Raw genomic sequence first — 24,089 nt, 5'->3', positions numbered from 1 at the left:
ATTAACATGCACACACACATCACACAAATACGCATTCACACACGCACACAAATTCGTTCACACTAGATTGCCCACACCTTTACCTATTCACACATACGCACGCATAATATCGTACAATCGTGAATACACATATGCCCACCTCCACCAAGGTGCACGCGCATGCTATCTTCTGATACAAGGAATGTCCTGAGCATTTCCTGTACACAGTGTTTTGGCAAATACAATCCACACAATGTCCCAGAAATACCTTGTACACTGTGCTTGGGGAAAAAAGGATACCCTCGAGAAAGACTGTCAGTATTAGACAAACATCCGTGCGCCCGTATCTGTGCGTAAGTGTGTGTGTGTGAGACAGTGTGAGACAGTGAGAGTGTGTGTGTCAGATATTCAGGGCTCTTCATCTTAGACTTGGGTGACAGACCAGCCATCCGTATAGTGACTGGCCGACCATGCACGCATCCAGGCCCAGCCAACCAGCCAGATTCGATACGGCCTCACTGGCCTCCAATCGATCAAATTAAGAAGTTTGATTAAAAATTAACACTGTATGTCACCAAACCGTGCCCCTTCAAGGTTTGGAGAGGTGGCGCTGCTTTAATTAAAGCTCGGTTTGAGAACTGCGCACGGTGCAGTGTAATTAATGACATGACAATGATTGGCAGGACGCAGGCAAGTCGTGGAACACGTGCCTCTAACAAAAAAGTCCAACAATAGCGAAGCTCTGATATTTTTGGCACACACGTGCGCACATTTGCTCGCACCAAGCTCGCTCAGATGCAGGTTCATACAAACATACGTTGACACAAATACATTGGCTCACACTCCTACCTGTAGGTAACACACACACGCGCACACACTTGTACTGACTCACCAGGGGCTCAGCCAGCCCAGCAAATTAACTCATTCCCAACTTCACACCTACACAAAGCTTAATCCAGACACAAAAATTCCATTCCACAGTCACGTGACGACAGCTGGGGCTCTTCTTCCATTTATTTCAAATTTTTTTTGTTTTGTTTTCCTTTTCTGTCATGCCACTAGTCACTTATCGTCACTTCGCCCATCCACCTAGTCACGATCCCGTTATTTTTTTAAATTGTTGTAGAAGCGAGTGTTTAAAGTCTTTTTGTGTGTGAGCGCGTGCGCATGAGAAAGAGAAAGATTGTGTGTGTGTGAGAGAGAGAAAAAGTGTGTTGGAGGAAGATGGTGTTTCAGTTGCAGTTGATGCTGTAGGTGCCATGGTATGTTAACTCGGAATTAGCCGAGGAAGGGGGGAAGGAAGTGGACGGGGGGAAGGTTGGCTCGCTTTTGCCGCGCGGCTGGTGCGGCGTGTCGCGTGAATGGGACTGGCTGCAGGGCCGCAGCCTCACCGCGTGCGGAGCGCAGGCGGCTGACGGAGGAACCCGAGCAGGAGGGAGGAAGAGCTGCGGGCCGGCCAGTGGTGTCTTGACTTGCAGCAGCAGCAGTAGTGACTCCCTGGGCTGTGGGACACACCCGGGTCTGGAGGACAGCAGTCGCTCCAGACTTCAGCTCTCTCTCTCTGGGACACCAGCAGGAGGCTGAGTGCGAGTTGTCTGCCCCACAGGGTGAGCGCGATGCAGGCTCCTGTACTTTAGTTACAGCGCTGTTGTGGTTGCGGGCCCTGCCTGTGTTTGTGTTTGTGTGTGCGCCTCTAGTCGGGGTTGAGGCTGGAGGCGCTGTTGTGGTTTCTGGACCCTGAACAGACGGACTCGTTTTTTTTTTTCTTCCGGAGTACTTCTGGTGGCAGGATTGGGAAGAGGACATCACCCACCTGCCGACTTACATAAACTTGTCTTCAATCTTTTCAGCACGTCATCGGACACCTTGCGGATTCACTTGGGAGAACTTCCTTTGAACGGACAGGTAAACACGGAGTGATTGCATACTTTTTCTTGTTTTCTTTCAGTTTTGATTTTACTGTTTGAACCAGATTGCAAGATTATCCTACCCCACCTCCCCACCTCACCACACCCACTCCACCCCTAGAAAGTTGTGTGCAGTTGGTACACTGACTCATTACTCACTCAAACACAGAGACCCACACACTAAACGCCAATGCTCATAAAATGTTTTAAGTCTAAAGAATGCTGGCTAGTCTCGTTGGAAACAAAAACACATGTTTCAAGAATGTATTTATGTCATGTAAACGTTTGTCTGAAAATATAATCCTTGATTTGTGACCGACCTTTCGGTGTGTGCAAACAGCCCTCGCATGACGGGTTGAGAGAGAGAGGAGGAAGGAGAAAAGGGTGGTGGTGTGTGGAGTTTGTCAAACGACATTCAACTGACAGCATGCAGGGGGTTTCATTGGTCTAGACTTGCAACACACAAACACACACGTACGTGCACATACAGGCACACGCACTTCTCTTTGTACTAGCATCGGGTCGCGAGCACAACCATGAGCACGCCGCAAAGAATGCTGGGTCACACCAACATCTGCTCTCTTCGCTGGAGTGTTCTGTCCTGTTTATTTGGATCTTTCACACGCCCCTGTTGAGATACTCAAAAGAGTGGAACCCAAATTATAGAAAAGTTTGAGCGGTCTGGGTCTTCTTCTGTAACAACAACAACACAATGTTGTCCCCCAGCAGGATGCCCTCGGTTTCCCCGAAAGATTCTGTGGACTTATCCTCCCCCAGGGCCAGCTTGCTTACAAATTAGTGTCTTCATTTCCATAACTTACAATGCTCGTAAGGCTCATTTATTCTCTCACATCTGTGTTTACACATCAATGTTCACTATGGGTCAAGGGTCAAATGTTTTGATGATCATATTATGGGTAAAAAGTTTTGAGCGGCAACATTCGTGTTGGGCACAACTGTGGCAGAAAAAGTGGGATAAAAAAATAACCCTAAAGCAAGTGAACGAAAGAGCAAGAGAGAGAGAAAGCAATCTTTTGACACGGTTTAACGGTGTTATTCAGACAATCGGATTTTTGCCGAGGCAGCCTACCGTCCCGAGGGAAGAAAGTGGAAGGAAGGGAGCATCCAGTGCCATAGAGTAGCGGAGCTTCCAGGCTTCTAGTGACGAACTTGCTTCATTTCTCCCCCTTTTCTCTCTCTCTCCCTCCTTAAACGCTGAAAATGACTCCACAAGTTTTAGCGCTTTCAGGAAGTTCTTCATTTGCTCCTCATGCTTCAGGCTGGGACAGCTGTGGAGAAAAGGAATGCAGCATGTTCCAGGGAAGAGAGGAAAAAGAAATAAGGAAATGAAGGCGGCTATTGTGGAAGAAGTTTGGAAGGAAAAGTAGAAGAGGTGTCACGAAGGTTATCATCACTTAGTGATACTCAGGGGTAAGGAGAAGGGAGAGAACCAGCTAACACCAGGCTACATTGTTCTTATTTCAGTCGCGGTGGCTGCGGGAGGTCGGGTACAGAATTACGACCGTATCGTTCTAAATTTAACTCAGCAGTTGAGTTTGTTTTTTGTTTTTGTTTTTGTTTTTTTGGTGATGCGAACTCAACACTTGAGAACTCCAGCCAAAAACGCCGATTGTGCGTTGGTACAGTTTTGGGGTTTGTTTTTGAAAGAAAACTGAAAAAGCAACCGTTTGCTTCTTTTTATGGTCTGCGACCTGAGCAAGTACACACAGCTTGTATCGAAATAAGCATTATCAAAGGATGAAAAGTGGCAGATCGTCAATTGTGATCACCCCCGTTGCTGATTGCCTCCTTCCACCATCAACCGCTGCTTTGGTGCTACGTGTACGTCTACCCTGCCACCTGTCGTCTCGGCCACATGTCGCTGATGATGCACATGAAATATTTGTCCTGTGTCACTCCCATCACCTTCAGAAATCCGTCCACCCTCTTCTCCACCCCTCCTATCCCCATTTTCTGTCCTGCAGGCAGCGAACAACTGTCGATCCTCCCCACTCTGACCTTGCGTCTGTGACCTATGGGGAGGGTAGGGGGGGGGGGATTTTATTTTCAGCTCAAGAGCTGGGCGTTGAACGAGAGCTCAGAGCAGACGACTGTGAACATGGAGGTGTGGAGGGGGGATGCTCAAGAACAAGGAAGTTTCTGTTTTTAATTTAATAATTTGAAACGCGTAGGGGAAACTCGTGAATGAGTTGCAGTTTGGGGTAATTGCCAGAGCCGCGGAGGAAGGCGCCCCGACAACCCCCGCCACACACACACACAGACTGACACACATACACACACAAACACCTACACACACACACACTGACACACACACACATACCGACACACACACACACACACACACACCCACACACATATTTGTGCGATTGGTTTTCTCAAAATCGACTTCACCTACAGCAAACCCGAACCACATGTCACTTGAATTCCGTTAATATTTACACCCGAGACGGGCGGCCATGTTGTTTGTTGTTTCGCTAGCACACGAAGAAGGAAAGGACCTGTGTTACAGATCATGAACTCACAGATTTACAAGAATAAAATGGCCTCCCCCCTCTCTCTCTCTAACACAGCCTGCGCGCCGAAAAACAAGAATCCCGAACCCAGAGTACAGCTCTAACTACGGAGCTCTTCTGCCGACATCTGTGCACAGGCGTTAATCAAGTTTAATTCTTTCTTGGTGAAAGACCCGTAGCCTGAGAGCGTTAAGTGTTGGCATTCAGGAAGTGACGTCAGCAGTTAACGGCCGACTGCTGCCAACTGTCCTACCAGGCTGCAGCTTGATGCCACCGACTGCAGCAGCCGCTTGTTTGATCAGGCGGGGTCGCCTGGTGTGATTGGAGGACTGTGGACAGATTTCTGGCCGAGCATCTCTATTCAAAATTACAGAGAGAGGGAGAAAGAGGTCAAAGGTTAGAAACCTCCTTTTTTCCCCCCTTCTAGAAACAAGATGACTAACTTTTTGTAATCAAGTTTTTTTCAGGTTCATTTTATGGAGATCGTTGCAAATCTTTTGACATTGTTAAAACAAGACTCGAACCCTGCCTCACTTCCCTCAGCAGTTTGAAATACCCAGTCTGGTGGATCTTGTCGGGGTAAAAGTCTAAATACAAATAAAAGTATTATATTTTATTTGTACACCCAAAGCTGTGAATATGTGAATGATCAGGATGGAAGGAGGAGGGAGAAAGTGAACGAGAGAGAGAACGAAGGGGACAAGACAAGGAAAATGTTGTGAGCGTGCAAATCACGCGAGGTCATGGAGGTCAAGTGCATGATAGGCGTGACGTCAATGGTTACGGGTGGTGGGTGGAGGGTTGGGTGGGGTGGGGAGCCGCCAGCCTTATCCGGACTCGTTTCCTGCCTGTTATCGAGCTCTCCTCGCCAGATGAGTTGGGATGTTACGGGGTGACCCGGGTGCTGTGAGATGATGTACCCGCACCTGGCGGGGTGTTGAGACAGGCCTCCTCCTGGAGAGCCGCTCCCTCTCGCAGACTGTCGGTGGATCCACGAATGACAGAGCTGAAGACTGGTGCTAGCGGGCCGTGTGCAAAGTCTCGCTGTCGGAATGTTGTTGGAGGGTTTTTAAATTTCTTTTTCTTGGATGGAGAGGCTACTAGCGTGTAGTCAATGTAGTCCAGCAGACACAAACATGGAAATTTACAGGTGTACAGAGATTTTATTTGCGCTGTTCTCTCAAGTTTGCGATGTTTTCACACCTTGTAGACATCCACAACTTCATCTCAGTCTGACATGGAAAATATCTTAATGAACATACCTCAAAGATCTTTAGTAATATCGCTTGTGGAAAACCCACCCAAAAGCTTAACTAGTAAATAACAGGGAACAACATATCTGCTCGGAATGAAAGAGAAAGAAAACTTAGTGAAGCCAGATACATACTTAAACGACGGACCTAATATATTCTTTCATGTAAGAGAGAGAGAGGAAGGAAATGAGTACTTAAAAAAATTACAGTCATGTGGAGAATACGTCCACTGGAATTGTAAACAAGCAATTATTGGTCTTGGTCTTTAAAAAAAAAATCCATCCTCGTACAAAGATATCCAAGAAACCAACATTTGTAGGTCTTTGATAAAAAAATTCAGCACCATTTCTAAAGACATTTGAGTTTGTATTGGGCACTGGTCGGCCTCGGCATGCCAGTCGTTTCCTGGCCAACAGCCGACCACAGACCTTAACGACTGATGTTGTTTCTCAGGAACAAAGACTCCAGGCGCTACAAACGTGGCTCTAACGAGGACGATAAACATTATCCTTCTTCTGTCTTCACTGTCTGAACTAAACATTGTACTTTTTTTGTTATTGCCATGCTAAAGTGCTCGGGTTTTGAACCCCATGCTTTCGTACTTGTAAATAAAACTGAAACATTTTTAGGTGAGTGTGTATTATGCGAAAACTATGAAAAAAAAAGAAGAAATAGAAAGAAAACTCTGTGTGTGTGTGTGTGATCTGTCAATACTTTGTTAGCCTGCTAGACGATGACCTTTACATCGCTGTTTTTTTAACCTTGGCATTTCTGCTCCTTTGCATCATCCAGGTCTCAATCTGTCTTTTATTACACAGTATATTTCTTACCTCCATGCTGCATTATTAAACTTTATCGATATTTTCTTGTAGGCATTACTGTTTGCAATTTCTTTTCTGTGTGTTTTTTTTTTGTTGGGGTGGGGTTGAGATTGGAAAGTTGGCCACGGTGTGTTCTGCTGCCAGCAAATAAACAAACAAACACACACACAGAGAAAAGTTAGATCGTCGACTGGAAGTGAAAGGGAGATAAGCGTGGTGGAGCATAGGAGGAGACCGTTGTGCTCTGTCCGTTCGTCTTCATCTCTTTCTTTCCGCTTCTGTTCAGCCGAGTTTCTTATATCTGCCTTCCTCTCTCCATCCCTCCCACACACTCTCTCTCTTCAGTTCCATCGATCACTTCCTTCACGTGCCGATGGCGGATTGAACAGTAAAAACAGGCAATCCACTTTCTGCCTTTATCGTTCCTTTCACACAGACACACATGCACGTTCGCAGAAAAACGCTCATGGGTGGGGGTGAGAGAAAGGGGGTGAGCCAAATTTCCTTTTCCCCATTATGTTCCACTTTTTTAACATGTCCCATTTCAGTTTCGACAGCATCGTTTTTTTTCCCCAACTTCGTAAAGCTCTTTTCTACCATAATTTGTCTTCTTGCTGCAACTCTCATATGAAGGGTTCTTTCTGAGGCTAGGTTTCCAAGGCATTGGCTAGCAGACCACCTGCCAGCGCGGTCCTACACGACAGCACGCGCCCTGATTGGCTGCAATATTCAGCGTTGACCAATCATCGCTGTTTGCGAAGCAGACCGTCACAGCCAAAGGCCCATTCAGGGAGGTCAAATGCCGGAATACCCGAGACGTTCTGGTCCTGGATAGTGAACTGGTGCCATGTGTAGTCACTCATTGCTGGGTATCGGAGACGGCGATGAGGGTAACAGGCGCTCGGGAAAGGGTTATCAAGGTGGTGTTTTATCTCATCTTATCTTTACAGTCATCTTCGTTACCTCACCACCACATCTGAGTGAAGTTCTTGCACGCAGATGTTGCAAAGCTAGACATCCTCTTCTCTCTGTTCTCCTGTCTCAAAGGCTGTTCCTGTTCATGAACATTTGACAAAGGTTGGCAGAGCCTTTATGTAGCCGCCATGAAATATCTTCGCTAGACTTCAGCAAACATTTGTCTACATTTGTAAGAACAGCTTTTAGAGAAATGTCGCCGAGTGGTTCACCAAGTTTGTGGAAGTTGTGTGTGTGAAGGCCACAGGAAACCAACGATCTGGGGCGCTGAAGGCATGTTAGAGACAGTGCAACTGTCAACAAGCTGAGCTCTTCAAATTTTATTTTTTCCAAAACATTTGTTAAAAACTGAGATTTTGGAGGTTTGTACTTTACCTTGTCTTTTCTTATCCTCTCTCGCAATTCGGTTCTTTTTCACTTTTGTCCGTCAATGACTTATATACTTATACACAAACCCACGCATGCGCACACTACATACACAATGTCCTGTGTGCGTCAGCTGTCTGGCGCCGGCCGGAGCCCAAACCAATAACCGCGGCTCCTCCCGGGCACAACATGAATGCAGTTACACGCCGGAGCCTGTTCGCGTCACATGGCGATGACCGGATACAAGGAACCTGATCAGATTTTCATCCATTCACACAGATGCCGCCACGTCCGCACAGCGCGGCCTTTCATGCCGCTGTCTGACCTTCCCTTCTGACCTCGTTAACCCCGGGAAGGAGGTGGCAACGGGACTGAACCTGCTGCAGCTGGTCGGCCTTGGCTAAATGTTACACCATGTTAGAATGTTACAAGGCTGTTAGACAGAATGTTACAAGACTGTCAGAAGGTAGGCTGTCAGACAAATGTAACAAGGCTGTCAGAATGCTACAACCAATGTTACAAGCCTTGACATCTTGACCAAATGTTAGTATGACACGGCTGTCAAATATTACATGAGAATGTTTTGAGGCTGTCAGACACCCTATTAAAGATTTTCAAATGTTACAACAGAATGTCAGAACGTTTCCAAACTGTCAGACAGTGGTCAGGAATTATATCGAAGTATATCGAGAGTATAGCAATGGTGTCATTGCCGACATCTAGTGACAGGTTGACTATATCGCGACACTGTCCAAAACTACCCTCGCGCAGTCTCCGAGAGTTTCGAGAGTTTCGGACATGATGACGTCACAGCAAGCTCTGCCAACAGGCGCGTTGCGAGGTGTCTGGCTGTCCCCACCCCACCCTATGCCTGCTACAGGTTCAGTTCTCTCTCCCCTACTTTCCCTCACCTCCGGGAGAGTTGTGCTGAGTTTTTCTGTTGAACCTCGAACTCATCTGCAGGCCGGCAAAGCCAACATACGGGTTCTCCATCTATCTGTGCCGGACCAGTGTACCTGTCTGTGATGTATCGATGAGGTTAGCCCATTATTATGTAAACACGATAATCGATGTGTCTCCAGTGAAAACACCAAATCCTACTTCGATTCTGGAATACAAGTGATCGTCTTCTGGGCATGCGCACTGATAGGAATTCCCGGATCCGTGTATTTATAACTTTCTAAATTTAAACCTGGTAGCTATTTGTCGGTGTGTGTGTGTCGTGAACATAAAATCCGCGGTCGTGCTGACTTAACAGCCTGTCAGCCAACAGGTCGAGGACTTTACTGGGATGTAAATTAAGGGTAGGACATGAAATCTGCCCCCCGCTACCCATAAGTAGTAGATACGGGTCACACGCAGCACGCGAGACATTGACCTCGTGTAGCTGCTGACCACTGAGGTCGTGCCAGTGACCACCCAGAAGACCGTCCAGAAGACGACGCGCTGCTTTCAGGTTTTAGTTGTCTGGGAAACAAGGTTAATTACATTCAATAGAGACTTGAGTTAGGGTTAGTTACTTCCCCTTCTTTCTCTGTCTCACGCTGTGTGTGTGATGTATGTGTGATGTGTGAAGTAGCACATAGATGTTCAAGTAAAATGGCTGCCGACATTGTACACACTGGTAGTTTCCTGCACACTCTATTGTCGTCTCCATGACGACACCACAGAACGAGGCTGGAGAATGAGGACACAGTGTAGCGGTTGTCTGGACTTCCGTTTTCGCTTTTAAACTTTAAGAGGGGAGATAAATCTGCGTGTAATGAGTCGGAAACACCTCTCCCCTTCATCTCCATGTTAATCAGTACACACACGATGCTGCACAGAATCATTGCAATTTTTAGTAAAGTAAAACAGCTTTGAATAAGTTTATTAGCTGCAAATAAAGATATATTTCAAGTTTAAATGTTGTAGATAAGTTCATTTTATTAAATGTAGCAGATGTATAAGTGTATATATAATATATATTTTGGCAATCAGATGTAAAACATACACATTAGTTAAAGCTGCTATAAATAAGCATCTGTGTAAAAAATAGAATATGTATTTAATGTCGCTGAAAAAGTTAAGATGAATAAAACTAGCTAGTGTGTGTAGAATGTATGGGTAAGGGTATATAACTGTCTGTAAATAAGTATAATGTTAGTCAATTAGCCGTAAATAAGTATATAGCAAAGGAAAAGTCTGACATGCACTTTCAGTGTGTTGGAAATGCTTTTTCTGAGTGAGTCGAGTTCATGTTCAAGCTTCGGCTGTCAGCTGATCAGGCGTAGTTCAGTTTGACCCGGGGTATGTGAGTGGAGAGGTCAACGCTTCTTGTTCCCCTCGTGGCTTTGTGGATCACTCGAACCAAAGACTTTAATTTCCGTGATTCGAACCACAGACCTACACTTCCGTGACTCATACGTTGTTGAGGCGGAGAGGACGTTGCGTGAAGTGTTTGTCTGCACGTAGTCACGCGAGGCCGTCAGCAGGCGGTTCACCGACGTCAGTGCTGACGTTTACGATTCAGATTAATGTCCCTTGCCACTTCCGAGGCAACGGGAATAGAAACAGACCAAGCAGACAGAAGAAAACAGTGGAAGAGAGAGAGACGACTGTTTTCCTTTCAGAGTTCCAATGTAGGTCGAGAAGAGTTTGCGGGAGATTGGGCCGGGGGGCAAAGGAAGACGGAGGAAGAGAGAGGAGGAGGAGGAGGGGGTCAGTCCGTACACGTGCGATTGCAGAAGGACGGAAGCACGTGCAGGCGCGTGAAGTGGCGGGACCCAGCATCTTACACGGACTGGAGGCCCGGGCTGTCTTTACGATCTCGCCTCCCTCTTATCTCATTAGGCGAGGAGCCGGAGTAATTGATGCTTGGCCGCTGGAAACATCGAGGAGGACCAGGCTGCATCAGAGTTAAAGCCCCTTCTAATGCACGTTTGTGTCTGGTCAGGTCCCCGTCTCTCGCCGAAGGCGATCGTCACCAGGGCTGCCTCCTGTAGGTCACTTCAGCAGATTACTTCCTGTACAACTATTTCAGGTTACCTACCCTCCATTCACTCCCTTTCATCCACCATCAGGTTGACCTCAAAGTGCTTCCACTTCACAAGGTGTACATCGCATACAACCAGTCCCTTAGCTGTACCTCCCGTGTATCCACTTTACCAAGTGTACATCAACTTCGTTATCTCCCTTACATCCATGTTTACCTCCCTTACATTCACTTCAACACGTTTATTTTCTGTACATCCATTCTTCGAATTTACGTCTTGTATAGCTAATTCAATCATTCACGCAAAATATTTAAAAAAAGTTTTTATTCCACGTGTCACACACCCCACTGATCACGCCCTCCCCTTCCTCCCCATACAAGCACATCAACCCCCCACCCCATCCACCCCCGTCACCCGATCCAAAAATGCTGACATCTGCGGAAAAATTTCAGTCCTGTGGATAGTCGACACGACAAGCAGCGAGTATGTAATACTTGACAGTTAGATGACAGTAATTCAAGACAAAGACCAAAGACATACAGACTTTATACAGACTTCGTAATCATGATCGATGGCATAGAGACTCGAACAGCCGATCTCTATCAACCAATCACTGAATGGATCGACGAACATGTTTGCGGAGATCGATAACAGCAGCTGTAAATGTTGTTGACAGGAATGGACTGTAATGATAGATGATGTCAGTGTGCGGCTTCATCAGATCGATAACAACGGAGCTTCGAACAAACGACGTGTGAATGGAAGTCGCCATCTGTGCCTTACCAACATCCCCTCCTCCCCTTCTCCATCCCCCACACACTTCATCTATACACGCAGCTGTGCAGGGATTCCTACGCGCGCAGGATGCTGGACGTGCCGGATGTATTAAGTTTTCAAGGTTTCAAGTTCCGATTTCGTCGACGCATGCGCACATCTCTAGCTCTAACGGATGCGGCCATTGTCACCACTCTTACTTCAAGGCCATGTTCTCGAAGTCAGTATTTCATTTCCCGAAATTCCCCCCCAAAGGAGGTTTCTCATTATCTACTGTCAGATCAAAGACTCGCTTTACTGACCCACTGACCCCCGGAAACACCAGCGGAACTATTTCTTGTGGCCACATTGACAGGTATACAGTCTGGCGCTAGAGCAACAATTCCTTTGTTTATTAGCAGCGGGCACTGCTGTGCTAAATATTTATCCAGGAGGCAAGTCACGGAATAGGGAGCTGTAGGTTTCCATTGAAGCTACTGGAGTTCAAGTTATTGTAAAACTGTGAAATTCTAAGCGCATTAAAGATATGGGATGACCTCACAAATGAAAAAATAGAACCCAAATACCGATCTCCTGGGAAAATTAAGTTTTTGTCGAGAAACCAGGACATTCATTGGCTAGGCTGGGTTGAACTTGATTGGTTTAAGGTTATCGCGAGCAAACTGGGAATGTCGGGTCACTGTTCATCTGTTTCTCTCTCGTTCCTGTCATCATGATTGTCGTTCTTTGGAAGGAAATACGTGCTGCTTACAGTGAGGGGTGTGAGCTCCTCTTTCCATCACAAAGCTGGCGGACCACGACTTGTACACGTGGATGCTGTGGGAACTGCCACCAAAGCCTCTTTACGAAGTCATCCACTGTCCTAGTTCGGCGAGCCTAAACAATGAATGTGAATAAACCAGAACTTTTGTGTCAGATGCCTAGTTTTTAGCACTGTCACTAAAATCGCCTCCAGCAGAGACAAGTTCCTGGGCTAACTTGCGCCATGTCCACCGGCTGTTAGTCAAAGAGGAAGAAGTTCAAAAGTTGTTCGGACACCTAAAGATCCAAGAACATTGTTCGAACAGCTTTTCACACGTGTTTCAGACACTGAAAGGCTCAAAAGGATGTTGAGGTTTCCAGGCTGGTATTTATGTCCAGTCCACTCGGAGGCCAGTCAAGAAGAGAGCTTGTGTCCTTCGAAAGCCCTGGTCTCGGCAGACATTCCTCCTCAGGGTAGACTTACTTTACCTCACAACCAGAACATCAAATTTACATATATACATTTTTAACTCCACTCTGTTTACCTGTCTAATTAGCGTGTCTAACGATCTTACAAAACTGCACACAGGTATGTAAAGCAGCAGGTGGCAACACGTGGAACAACTCACTCTCGTCTCACCAAACATAATCATGGACGCCGCCAGGCCATTAGGACCGCAAAGACCTTGTGAAAGGTACAAACATTTTAGCTGCATTTATTCACAACTCCCTTCGGCCCGCTCTCCGGATCCATGCCAGGTCATTCTTCCCGAGAACAAATTGTTGGCACTGGGGGGTTGAGGGTGGAGGGGCGGGAGAAAGCAAATTCTGTGCTTGGAGTCTGCTTGATATTCTGGCCAGGCCACCCTGGCTGTTGTGAAATGCGCTGCTCGATAAAGCGGCAAGATTTCGCCGCAGGAATTCAATTTGCCCGTGTCAATATTCGTTATGCTTGGCGGCCATAAGCATAATTTACACGGAACGAGAGCAGACGACAGGGTCCTGCTCCTCCCGTCCTGAGCCTCGTCCTCCTCCAGCGCGTGGCCCGGCGCTCGGGAAAGAAAGGTCAGCCGGTACAGTTGGCGGATGAAAGAGGAAATGTCTGCAGGGTGTTTAAATCCATTGTAGGATGTATTTCACATGCCATCAGTGATTATCTAATTTATATTAGTCGTTTTCATTGTAAAAGGACAGACGTTTACAACTCTCTCCTACGACTACTTCTTCGTGTTTTTGTTCTTGTTTTTGTTTGTTTTTTTGTTTTTTGTTTTTAAAATCTCTTGTTTTTTCGTTGCTTTCTTATCATCATTATTCTTGTTTTTTAAATTTATTTTAACTTTGTTTTTTTTTTTTTTTTTTTTTTGCTTGTTTGTTCGCTGTTTCCTTATCATCTTTATTCTTGTTTTTTAAACTTGTGTTAACTGTGTTTTTGTTCTTTGTTTGTTTGCTTTTTTTTTTCTTGATCTTTTTGTTGTACTGTTGAGTTTTTGTTCTTCATGTTCTTGATGTTTTTGCCTTTTGCTATTTGTGTTCTTTTTGCTCTTCCTATTATGTTTATTCTTTTGCTTTTTATTCTTTTCGTATTTTTTTTGTGTTTTTTTTTAAAGTGAGCAAGAGGAGGAAATGTTTAGAAATCAGATTTTTTTAATCTGTATGATTTATATATCTTCTTTATGTCAGCTTCGCCAAAGGCGGCAAATGTAAAGTGACTGGAAACTTCAGACAAAGGAAATGTAACTCTATATTTATATATAAGAAACTATATTTATATATAAAGAAACTATGTTTATATAGTTGTGTGTGTGTGACAAGCAAGTGAACACATCTGCTGCTGCTTCCTCACATCCTGTGTACTCACAGACCTTCACCTTCCAATGCCCCAGAGATGCTTTCCGCGGTAACGGAGAAGCGCGTGGTGTTGAAATGACATTATCTAAGCGAGTTACATCATGGGGTCATGAGGAAATAATCTGAAAATCGGAGTTGTCCGAGTTTATGGTCACCATGGGAGAGGAAGCGTCATTTGCACGCGCCGCGCGCTGGCTGGGCGGGTCATGAGGTCATGTCCGGATATGCAGTGAGCAGGCTAATGCCGGATTAAAGTCGACGAATCAATTTCGGAATTCTTGCCCACATTTGATGGCGATGGCCGGGGCCCTTGCTGCTTCCTGTCGCAGTTCTTCAAAACAACATTTATGCCTGCGCCATTGTTGATTCCCCTCCCGCCTCCCCCCGAGTCCGCGAACCTGTGGAGCTGTCTGCTTTCATCTGGAGATGTTCTGGAGAGCTGCTATGGACATCTTGGCTGTCCTCGTGTCTGGAGAATCACTCAGGGAAAGATGTTAGGAGAGTGAGCAGACTTCATTAACGAGGGAAATGGCTCTCATACATATAGATCACTTGTTAGAGACATCGTGGTGACGAAACAGAACTCGCAAGAGCGGCACACACACACACACAGAACTTCACACACACACACACAGAACACACACACACACAGAACCACACACACAGAACTTCACACACACACACCTAATACCGACATCCTTCATGTCACATGTCACTGTAGTTGCAAAGACTCGCCGCCATGTTTCAGGTGCTTGTTAACAGCCGCCCCCCAGGTACGTCCCGTTCTTCCAGCACTTGCAGCACTTTGCCAGGTACTCCGTCCTCTAAGGCGACAGCAGCTCCGTCCTGTCTAGGAGGAAGCTGAAGAGTACTTCTGCTGTCGCCACAGACAGCGGTCCTGGTGAAGTACACGTACCGGAAATCTGCGAATGTTTGCACGGGGGACCCTCATGAAAGGAATCCAGTAGGAACATGGGTCATTTGCAGGTGCTAATCGCTTGATTGGTCTTCTAGATGCTGAAACCTTTCATTTGCAGGGCTAGACCAGTGGCACAATGTGCGCGATGAGAGAGAGAGAGGAGAAACTCTTAAAGACTCGCATCCAAGAAGAGACTACATGGTTGCTGTGTGTGTGCATTGATGATCCATACAAAGAGTTAATTAAAGGCAAACTTGATATGGGAGGGCTGTTACAGCTAATCTTCATCCCGTCCCGCCACATGCCTTAAAAATATGACCACGATGAACAAGAATTTATTCTCAAAGGGGTCAGAATGACATCGATGCATTCGTGGTCTTTTCTAGTTTTAGCTTTAATTTTTGACTCGGGTTGGTCTTTAACTGCGCGGCTGGCTGCACGTGGCAATGGAGCGGGTCTGAGGAATGCATTCCGCTGTTCGGATTGTGCGAGAAGTAAACTGTTATTGTTTTCCAGGAGGAACATAAAAGGTCACGTGTTTATTTCTCCTCGTTTTGATGGCTCGATTCCCGCGGAGCACTCTCTTCTAGCGACGACAGACGGTGCTGCGAGTGTTGTGAGGACATCTGGACCTCACCCACCACCCTCCCTTCTATGTTTACACTAGTCAGGAACGCTGTGCGTCATCGCAATACAGTGCTTTATAGTGGGGTGGAGGATGGCCAGCCAGCACCATGGCCCACATTACTGACAGGTGCAAGATGGCTGGTGAGCACCATGGCCCACATTACTGACAGGTGCAAAATGGCTGGTGAGCCCCATGGCCCACTTCAAGACAGGTGCAATAGGCCAGCAAAAACGTTGTCCCACTGTGAGACAGGTGTAATATGACTAGCAATAGTTTAAAATTTACTTCCTAACTGCCACCAGCAATGTAGATATCCCCAAAGGAACATCATCATGGTACCCCACACTGCACCCTGCATGTAACCAGGATTTCAGCGCACGAGCGCGTTGCTCAGCGTGTCGTATGCACGTGCACGGCATAACACGATAACGCCAATGCCCCGGAGGATGTTTAGATGATCTCATTCCTCCTGTCTCCCCTCCAGAACTTGTTATGGTTCCTAGGGTCAAGGGTGAGGGTCCTTGACCTCGCAGTGAAACGGTTCGCACGGTACCTCCCATGATGCACAGCGCGCGCCGTTAGCGCAGTAGGTCAAGTCACCTGCCATTAAAGCATCTTCGTCTGCTGGGTCAGAGTGGAGGGCACGCTCCATTATGGTCTAGGAATGTCATTTAGAGTTGCGTAACTCACCGTTGGAGGGTTAGCAGCTTTTTTATTTAAAAAACGGTGATTACCGCCCGGCGCGCCATCTACCCGCAAGACTGGGTGCACACTGCCAGCGCCATCGCCAGACCTGTGATCAGTGCAATGGCCGCCCCACCGGACAGCGAGGTCGTCTCCCTCAGGGCACTCATCTCAATTATCAGGCCAAATGGCGCCCCCTTCCCAGCAGGCCCGGCAATCAACAGGAAGCGCACGTGCCAAGCCCGGTCGGCGAGCGGCAAATTATGGAATTTTTACATGACGCTTATCCGCGGCCGGAGGGGCATTCCTTGCAGAAGCAGGCTAATGTGAATTAAAGCTGATTCGATCGGAGATGTTTATTTCCTTTGACTGGCTTTGCCTTGGCTCTGGGTGTGGACTTGGACAGCTGTGGCCCCGCTGTGGCAGATGATGATGATGATGATGATGATTTCTCTCACCATCACAATTTTCTGCCATTTTAAAGGATCTGGTTTTTTTTTGTTTTTGTCTTTGATAAAAATATCAACCATGGGTTCGTGTCTTGTCGCTTGAGAGCGTTTTCTGCACAGGATGAAAACTTTAAGAAAGACATCAGTAACACTTTCTTTGAGTGCGCCTCCATTTTCAGACCGTTTCGGAAAGTTTGGCCGGTTCTCAAGGAACATCATTTATAGACTGTGAAGACAATAACATCGTCCAGATGCCATTCGTGACTTTATTTTCCCTTTCATAATTTTTTTTCCTGCTGTATCCTGTTGGACGTTTGTGTGTTCGTTTGTCGCCCCCAGACAATGAAAACTTCCCAGCACGTTCAGGACACGAACCGGCCACCTTTAGAGCCAGTAACCATTCATGTCAGCAGGTCAGACCAGCTCCAGCACCCATAATCCCTTCACTCCAGCCTGTCGTGACCATCACACAGGGTCCGAAATCCCTCTCGTCAGCAGGCGGCATCAGCTTTAAGGCCAGTAATTCCTCAACCAGCATGTGGGACCAGACCTGGCGGATCACGTGACACCATACCAACGTACCCGAGTTGCTGCGAGGCTGAGGCATTCATGGGGTTTGTCGCGGTCAGTGTCGCGGGTTCCATCCCACCAGGATTCAGACAGGTCAGCAGGACACTGTCGTACTTATATCCTCACACCACGTGAGGTCAGCTCACAAGGGTTCACCACTCGAAAAGTCGAACGGTCTTAGAAAATGGCAGCCAACCAAACTATGCATCACGTGACACTTTCAGAAAGTGAGACAGCGCCCGGCTACAAGAAGGCATCTGTTTTTGTGTCCTAATTTGCATATTCTATATGGCACTAAACGCTTTTTGTGTGATTAAAAATAAACTTATTGTCTATCTTGTTTTGTTTAGAAACTGTCACAAGCATGGGGATAATTAGTAAAAAAAACCTTAATGGTTAACCGCAAAATTACAACGGTGGGAACTGAGGACAGATCTCGTGCAGCCTCGAACTGGTAACCTACTGGTGAGGTCTGACGTAATTTGACCTGTAGGCAATCGAGGTCATGGTTACAAAAGTTCCGAGAGGAAAAAAAAAAAAGTGTAAATGGATGAGGGAGAATTTGTGTCACTTTTCTCTCGTTCCCCGAGCGACACTTACTGCTCGACTCTTCGCGGTTTTTTTTTCTCCCCCTTTTTTGAAGAATGGTTATAAAGGACTTGTAGCAGAGACAGGAAAGGCGGACAATTAACTGTCGGTTGATGTTATTGAGATATCGATTACATGTACTTAGCTCTGCCACCAGAAACCTGCACAAGAAGAGTGAGTGGCCCACTGGGACAGGAAATGGCAGAAAGTGTTAAAGGCGCCGGAGGATCTGTAAAATAAAAAGCTGGCTTAGACAAGAAATAGCTCTCCCGCTGGAAACGTTCGAATGTTCTGGAGAGGCTGGGGCTCGGTGTGCCTCGTGGTTACATGCATCCGCTTGTCAAAGCCGGAGGTCGTACATCAGCCGCCACCACCATGTACCCGCCCTTGGGAGCAAGACGGATGGAAGGGGGAGGGTTGGGTAGGGGTGAGGTGGGGTAGGGATTGGGGAAAACCTCGGGTGTGGTCGGGGATTTAGAGAAATTTGCGGCTGCCAAATCACATTGAAGATGAAAGAAACCCCGAGGGATCTCCGCAAGGACAGATGCCATCATGGCTGTCCCGGCTTGGCTGGTCGTTCTGGACATGCGCGAGCGACCTCTTCACCGACCATTTCCGGGTCAGTCGAGCTCTCCGGACTCACGAATATTGTGTTGCTGACCGGATTAGCTTTCATGCCATTGTAACATTTCTGAGTTTGAGTAAAAGAAATCTCACCTTCCTCAAAGACCTTGTATTTTCACATCTGAGATAGAAAACCACTGTACCGTCCTCATCATCCACTGTACAAGGTCTGTTCATGGACAGAAGGTCTCCATGGATACACCTATGTGACATCAAGTCGCGTCTGTCCCGTACATTCCTGAATCCAGGACATTTTTTTTCATCTCTATTCATGGAGATTTTGTGTAGAAGAAAAGAAGAATATTTGCTTTTAATTTTGGAAAACATTATCTTGATCTGACCTCCGGCGACGGATTAGAGGAGGAAAAATTGTTGTTTTGATTGGTGATCTGAAATTTAAGGTTGATTCTTATTTAATGACTGCTTCCTGCAATTTGAAATTGTTCTTGTCTTAAACGGAATGTTGTGACAACAAAATTCGCTTGGCTTTCGCTCAGCAAGGTTCATGCGCACGATTTCATTTATAGAAAATACTGGTGAAGGTATAATTTCCCTTCTATTTCCATTTATAAGTGATCTGCTTGTTTGATGAGAACATATATAGTCTCATAAGGCCAAATTCGTGCTTTTGGTCGGCAAACTGAATTTCTTACACAAAGAAAAAGTAGATTAAGCCACTACTGCAAAACTGAAGAGAACATTAAGAAACTAAAAAAGTATGATTATATATATATAAAACACACACATGCTCACGCATCACTCACGGGTGTAATACTTTTTGGATTTCATATCATGCATGGTCAGAAATCGAACTGACATTTCGGAGTCCGGAGATGCATTTCATGTAAGATTTATCGCAAATGTCAAGATCAGGGAAAACAAATAGCAGGAAAAGAAGGCAGAAAGGAATAAAGTAAATGAGACACAGATGCAAAGAGGAAATAGGACCTCAGAGGTTTACCCGAACACACCACCACATCCTCTCCCCTCCCGACCCCTGAGATCTGTCATGTGATGGGATGAGGGTTCAATGAGATGTTGTACTGTTTGAATTGTTAATAACTTTTGTCCTGCGTAGTCCATAACAATCGGCAACAAACATCAATGTAGGTAATGTGTTTCACTGTTAAAGAACGAGTAGAGTGCAAATTTTCGAGAACAGAAGGGTATTCAACCAGATGAAATCTTGCACTGAGCTCGGCTCAATATTTAGAAAAAAATTACATCCAAGCTGTCCTTTAACAAGTCTTTTTGAAGCAATGACCAGATACCTGGATATTGTTTGCTTCAGTCAACGTATTAGAGGGCATTTAGTTGAATCGTTAATGTTTTCGATGGAATCTTGACCAGTTGCATTTTTTTGCACTTTTGGGAGTCTTTATATTTTAGAACAAACATCAACAAACAATAAAAAAAAGTACTAAAGGTGTAAACTATTGTCAGAAACAAACTGGATTAATATGTTCAACAGCAGGAATTGCAGATGACAGGCTAAAACTTTCACCCAGATCTTCAGCTCCAGAGCATCTTGTATTAACAGTAACATTCCAAAACATTTTTTCCGTATTTGTCTTCTTTAGTTAGACAGTTATGGCCTGCCTCAAAGCAAAACTAAATGTTGGTGAGGGGGACATACATCTTCGTGCCCTCGTGTGTTTATGTGTGTGTGTGCGCGCGCGCGCGTGTGTGTGTGTGCATGCTTATATTCGGTACCTTGTGCGTGTACGTAAAAACATGTGCAGACATTTTTTGTTTGACAATAACATCTCCTGTTATGTTGTGTTAGAGACTTGTGTTTCTCATTCATTTCGCTTTCCACGAGGACTTCAGATGGTTCTGAGACGACAAGGGAAAACATTTTCTTCCATTCACTCTGATGGGAAAAAAAGTCTGTAGAGGAAAAAAAAAACTTGTTTTAAAAGCATCGGCGTACTTATGTGTACATCGTTCGTCTTTGTCCATGAACTTTCCTGAGGGTTTTCGTTACTCACAGAAACATTTTGGTTCTCGGACTTTCCGAAGCTTTCTACAATACCAAGATGGCGAAATTGCAGCTTCAGAAGAAAAAGAAGCAGAAGAATAAAGAGTGAGGGAATGTGTGTAGCAAATACATGTATTGTTTTTCGCCGTCCGTCTGGTTTTGTGTGATCAGACATTTGATTGCTTTTTCTAATGACAGAACGATGTAAACATGATTAAGAGAAACGGGGAGGTGTTCGAGGTTCACTGACCATCATGGAGTCACCAGTGCATCTACTTACTACCTCCACAGCAACCACATACACATCACAAAGTAGCCTCCCCTACACACATCACAAAGTAGCCTCCCCTACACACATCACCAAGTAGCCTCCCCTATACACATCACCAAGTAGCCTCCTACACACACATCACAAAGTAGCCTCCCCTATACACATCACCAAGTAGCCTCCTACACACACATCACAAAGTAGCCTCCCCTATACACATCACCAAGTAGCCTCCCCTACACACATCACCAAGTAGCCTCCCCTACACACATCACCAAGTAGCCTCCTACACACACATCACAAAGTAGCCTCCCCTATACACATCACCAAGTAGCCTCCTACACACACATCACAAAGTAGCCTCCCCTATACACATCACCAAGTAGCCTCCTACACACACATCACAAAGTAGCCTCCCCTACCCACATCACCAAGTAGCCTCCCCTATACACATCACCAAGTAGTCTCCCCTACACACGTGTCCAGTCTAATGTAACGCCCACGCCAACACTCGATCTCCTGTGAAAGTTGGAGTTGCCGTGTGCACGCGGATTTGTCTGGCGGCTGACTGCATGCGATGACTGATGCTCGATCCACACCATCGACTGTCGACTGTCGTGGGACCTGAGAGGTCGATGACTAGTCACGAGGGATGGTAGTCATGAGACTGTCAGCCTTGACCCTTGGGTGCTACTGATCAGGATCTGTTCTCTCTTTCACTTGCACGCCCACACACACACACGCAGACAGGCAATCAGAGATTCGATTCCCAAGAAAAGATGACAAACAAGGGAAAAGCGGGACTCAGATGCGCTGTAGATCGAAGAAGAGTTTTTTAATATTTAAAAGTCAGGCAGAAAGCCAGCAATCCGTTTTTGTGAATATTGAACTAAAGGATCTGTTTGCTGATAGTGAAATGGAGATGCGTTTGGTGAATAGCAGACGCGAGATGTGTGTCCGACTGTGTGTCAAACCTGCAGGTAGACATACAACGAGTAGACAGACAGAGATAGGGTGTTGATGGGAACAGTGATAACAAAGATGGGTAGTCTAGACGATGAAAGATTGCTAACCCAACTGCTAACACAAGCAAGGGACGAGGAAGGGTAGATTGTGGAATTTGGCTGTTGCTTGGGTGGAGGTGGAGGTGGATGTATGTGCAGGTGTTGGGAGGGGAGGGAGGAACCGCGCCTCGGCGAGTGTCCTAATGGAAAACCTTATCTCCCGCTGGGTGGCGCGCCGGTCGTGTGGTCAGGCGGCCAACACGTCGGACGTTGGACCGGCGCCAGCCTCCACGGACCGCAGCTAACATGGCGGAAGTCGCTTTCTGTGCTCTGGAAGGGAGAGCGACTCCATCAGCAACGACGACCGATGTCGTCGCCAGCGATGATTGGGTGATCGAGTGCCGGGATGCAATTTCTGTGATCACTGGCGGGAAATCTCCCATGGAGCTCTCTCTCTCTCTCAATCCCTTCCCCACCAACCATCTACCCACCCCACGAGAGAGTGTGGCTTGACGACGAGGTCCACTACCTTACCTCTCTTACCCCCGACCACCCGTGTGTGCGCTAGATTACTGCCGACAGGACCCGGGTGTGCATGTGTAGGTGTGGATGGGAGGATGCTGGTGGGGGTGCTTTAAACTGACATGCGAGCCTGTCAGGTATATGCACGTGCAGCAGTTAACAGGTGTTAGCGCAACGGCCAAACGACAGTCGTAAGCCTTTTGTGGGGCAACAAGATCAGTGCTGGCTAACGACAGTCCAGCTCTGGCATTGCACCCCGTTATTTACTGCCACTTCTCACGGGGGTGGCTGGGGTGTAGGGGTGGTGGGGCTGCTTCTGCAGCCGCGTAGGACATTTGTTCATTTCCCAATAAAAGGAAAGATGGGTAGGTTTGGTGGCCATGTCTGCCTCATCCACACGAGCGAAAAGAAGGCAATGTCCATAAACATGAACAGAACTCACGAGGGCTTGGTGTTGTCTTCACTTTGTTGATGAAAACGTTTCCGGCAACGCGGGGTCTGATGATGACAGAGCTGACTGACCCGTCATCAGTCTCACCATGGTTTGGTGTCCAGACTCCGGCGGTTGTCTTGACCGTAAAAGTGACATCCGATACTCGCACCAATTCTTTTGTCCGTGGCAAGAGAGCGACCTCTGTCGGGTTTTTCTGAGACCTATCTCTATACGTACACCTCACGTGACTGATCTACTGACATTTGTACCAGGGTTCTCTGTGGCACATTCAGCAGGCGAAGGTAAAGAGCAAGTGTAGTGTCAGCGAATGTGAATGGTTCACTGTGACTAGGGTACGGCATGTGCAAGGCGCAAACCTTTCCTCCCGCCTGGTAGATCAAAAACTGCGGGACGGGTAGGCAGAGTTCTCCTCCCACAGACCCCCAGTGAGCCTCGAGAACAGCCACCTTTTGTTGTTGGTCGAGCACACTGGTTACCTGTGATGTGTGTACGTGCGCTCGTTTGTCGGGAGAGAGAGAGAGAACGATCTTTGTGATCCGGTAATCTTTCATCCTAGTAAGAATGGCGTACCTGTAAAACGAAGACAGGATTTGAATACTCAGGTGTGAGAATGTGTGTAGGTGTATGTGTGTGAGAATGTGTGTAGGCGTGTGTGTGTGTAAGAGAGAGAAGTCAAGCAAAGCCACGAACATATCAACAGACGATAATCACATGCACGAAAAGCCAAATGTACATTGACATATGCACAGACACACGTACAACTCTCCACCCGGACGAACAGAAATCATTGACGCCACGTAACCTCTGTCGCTACGTGACTTGCCGGCGCCAGAACGTAGAGTCGTGCAGTGCTGGGTTGTGGCGGGGTGCGACGCACTGAGTGGTGGGCGGTGTCCATCAGACACGTGGCGGGTACTCCAAATGACGTCATCCAGGCACCGTCTGCCGTCTGGGCGGCCAGAGATCACGCCGTTACCATGACTACCATCGCACATTACAGGCAATGGGAATGCAATGAAAAAATAAAACCAACAGAGTGTAACCATCAAGGGAGGTGGGGGGGGGGAGGAAATCCGACATTAGCCTGTCATCCTCACTTACTCCTCCCTCACCCAACCTCTCCCTCCTGTCTTCAGCTTCAAAATACACAGCTCCCTCGGCTCCCTCGGCTCCCAGACTGTTGCGGCCTACCCGGCTCTGTTCTCGCTGACTTCAGAGAAGATGC

The 24,089-nt window shown here is 46.7% G+C and overlaps 1 protein-coding gene across 3 annotated transcripts in view; it reads left to right on the top strand.

Moving 5' to 3' along the window:
• Nucleotides 1-1,422: 1,422 nt before the first annotated feature.
• Nucleotides 1,423-24,089, top strand: part of LOC112573234 (cAMP-dependent protein kinase catalytic subunit beta) — a 144,513-nt gene continuing 121,846 nt past the window's right edge. The window contains exon 1 of one of the 3 annotated variants that reach the window (XM_025253418.1): nucleotides 1,423-1,884. The gene's annotated coding sequence lies outside the window, so the exon portion shown is untranslated. The remainder of the gene's footprint in view (nucleotides 1,885-24,089) is intronic. The other 2 variants (XM_025253413.1, XM_025253419.1) reach the window with 2 other exon arrangements.

The sequence above is a fragment of the Pomacea canaliculata genome, linkage group LG10 (assembly GCF_003073045.1).
Source record: "Pomacea canaliculata isolate SZHN2017 linkage group LG10, ASM307304v1, whole genome shotgun sequence".
NCBI classification, from domain to species: Eukaryota; Metazoa; Mollusca; class Gastropoda; order Architaenioglossa; family Ampullariidae; genus Pomacea; species Pomacea canaliculata.
This window is presented reverse-complemented; position numbering and strand designations above follow the sequence as displayed.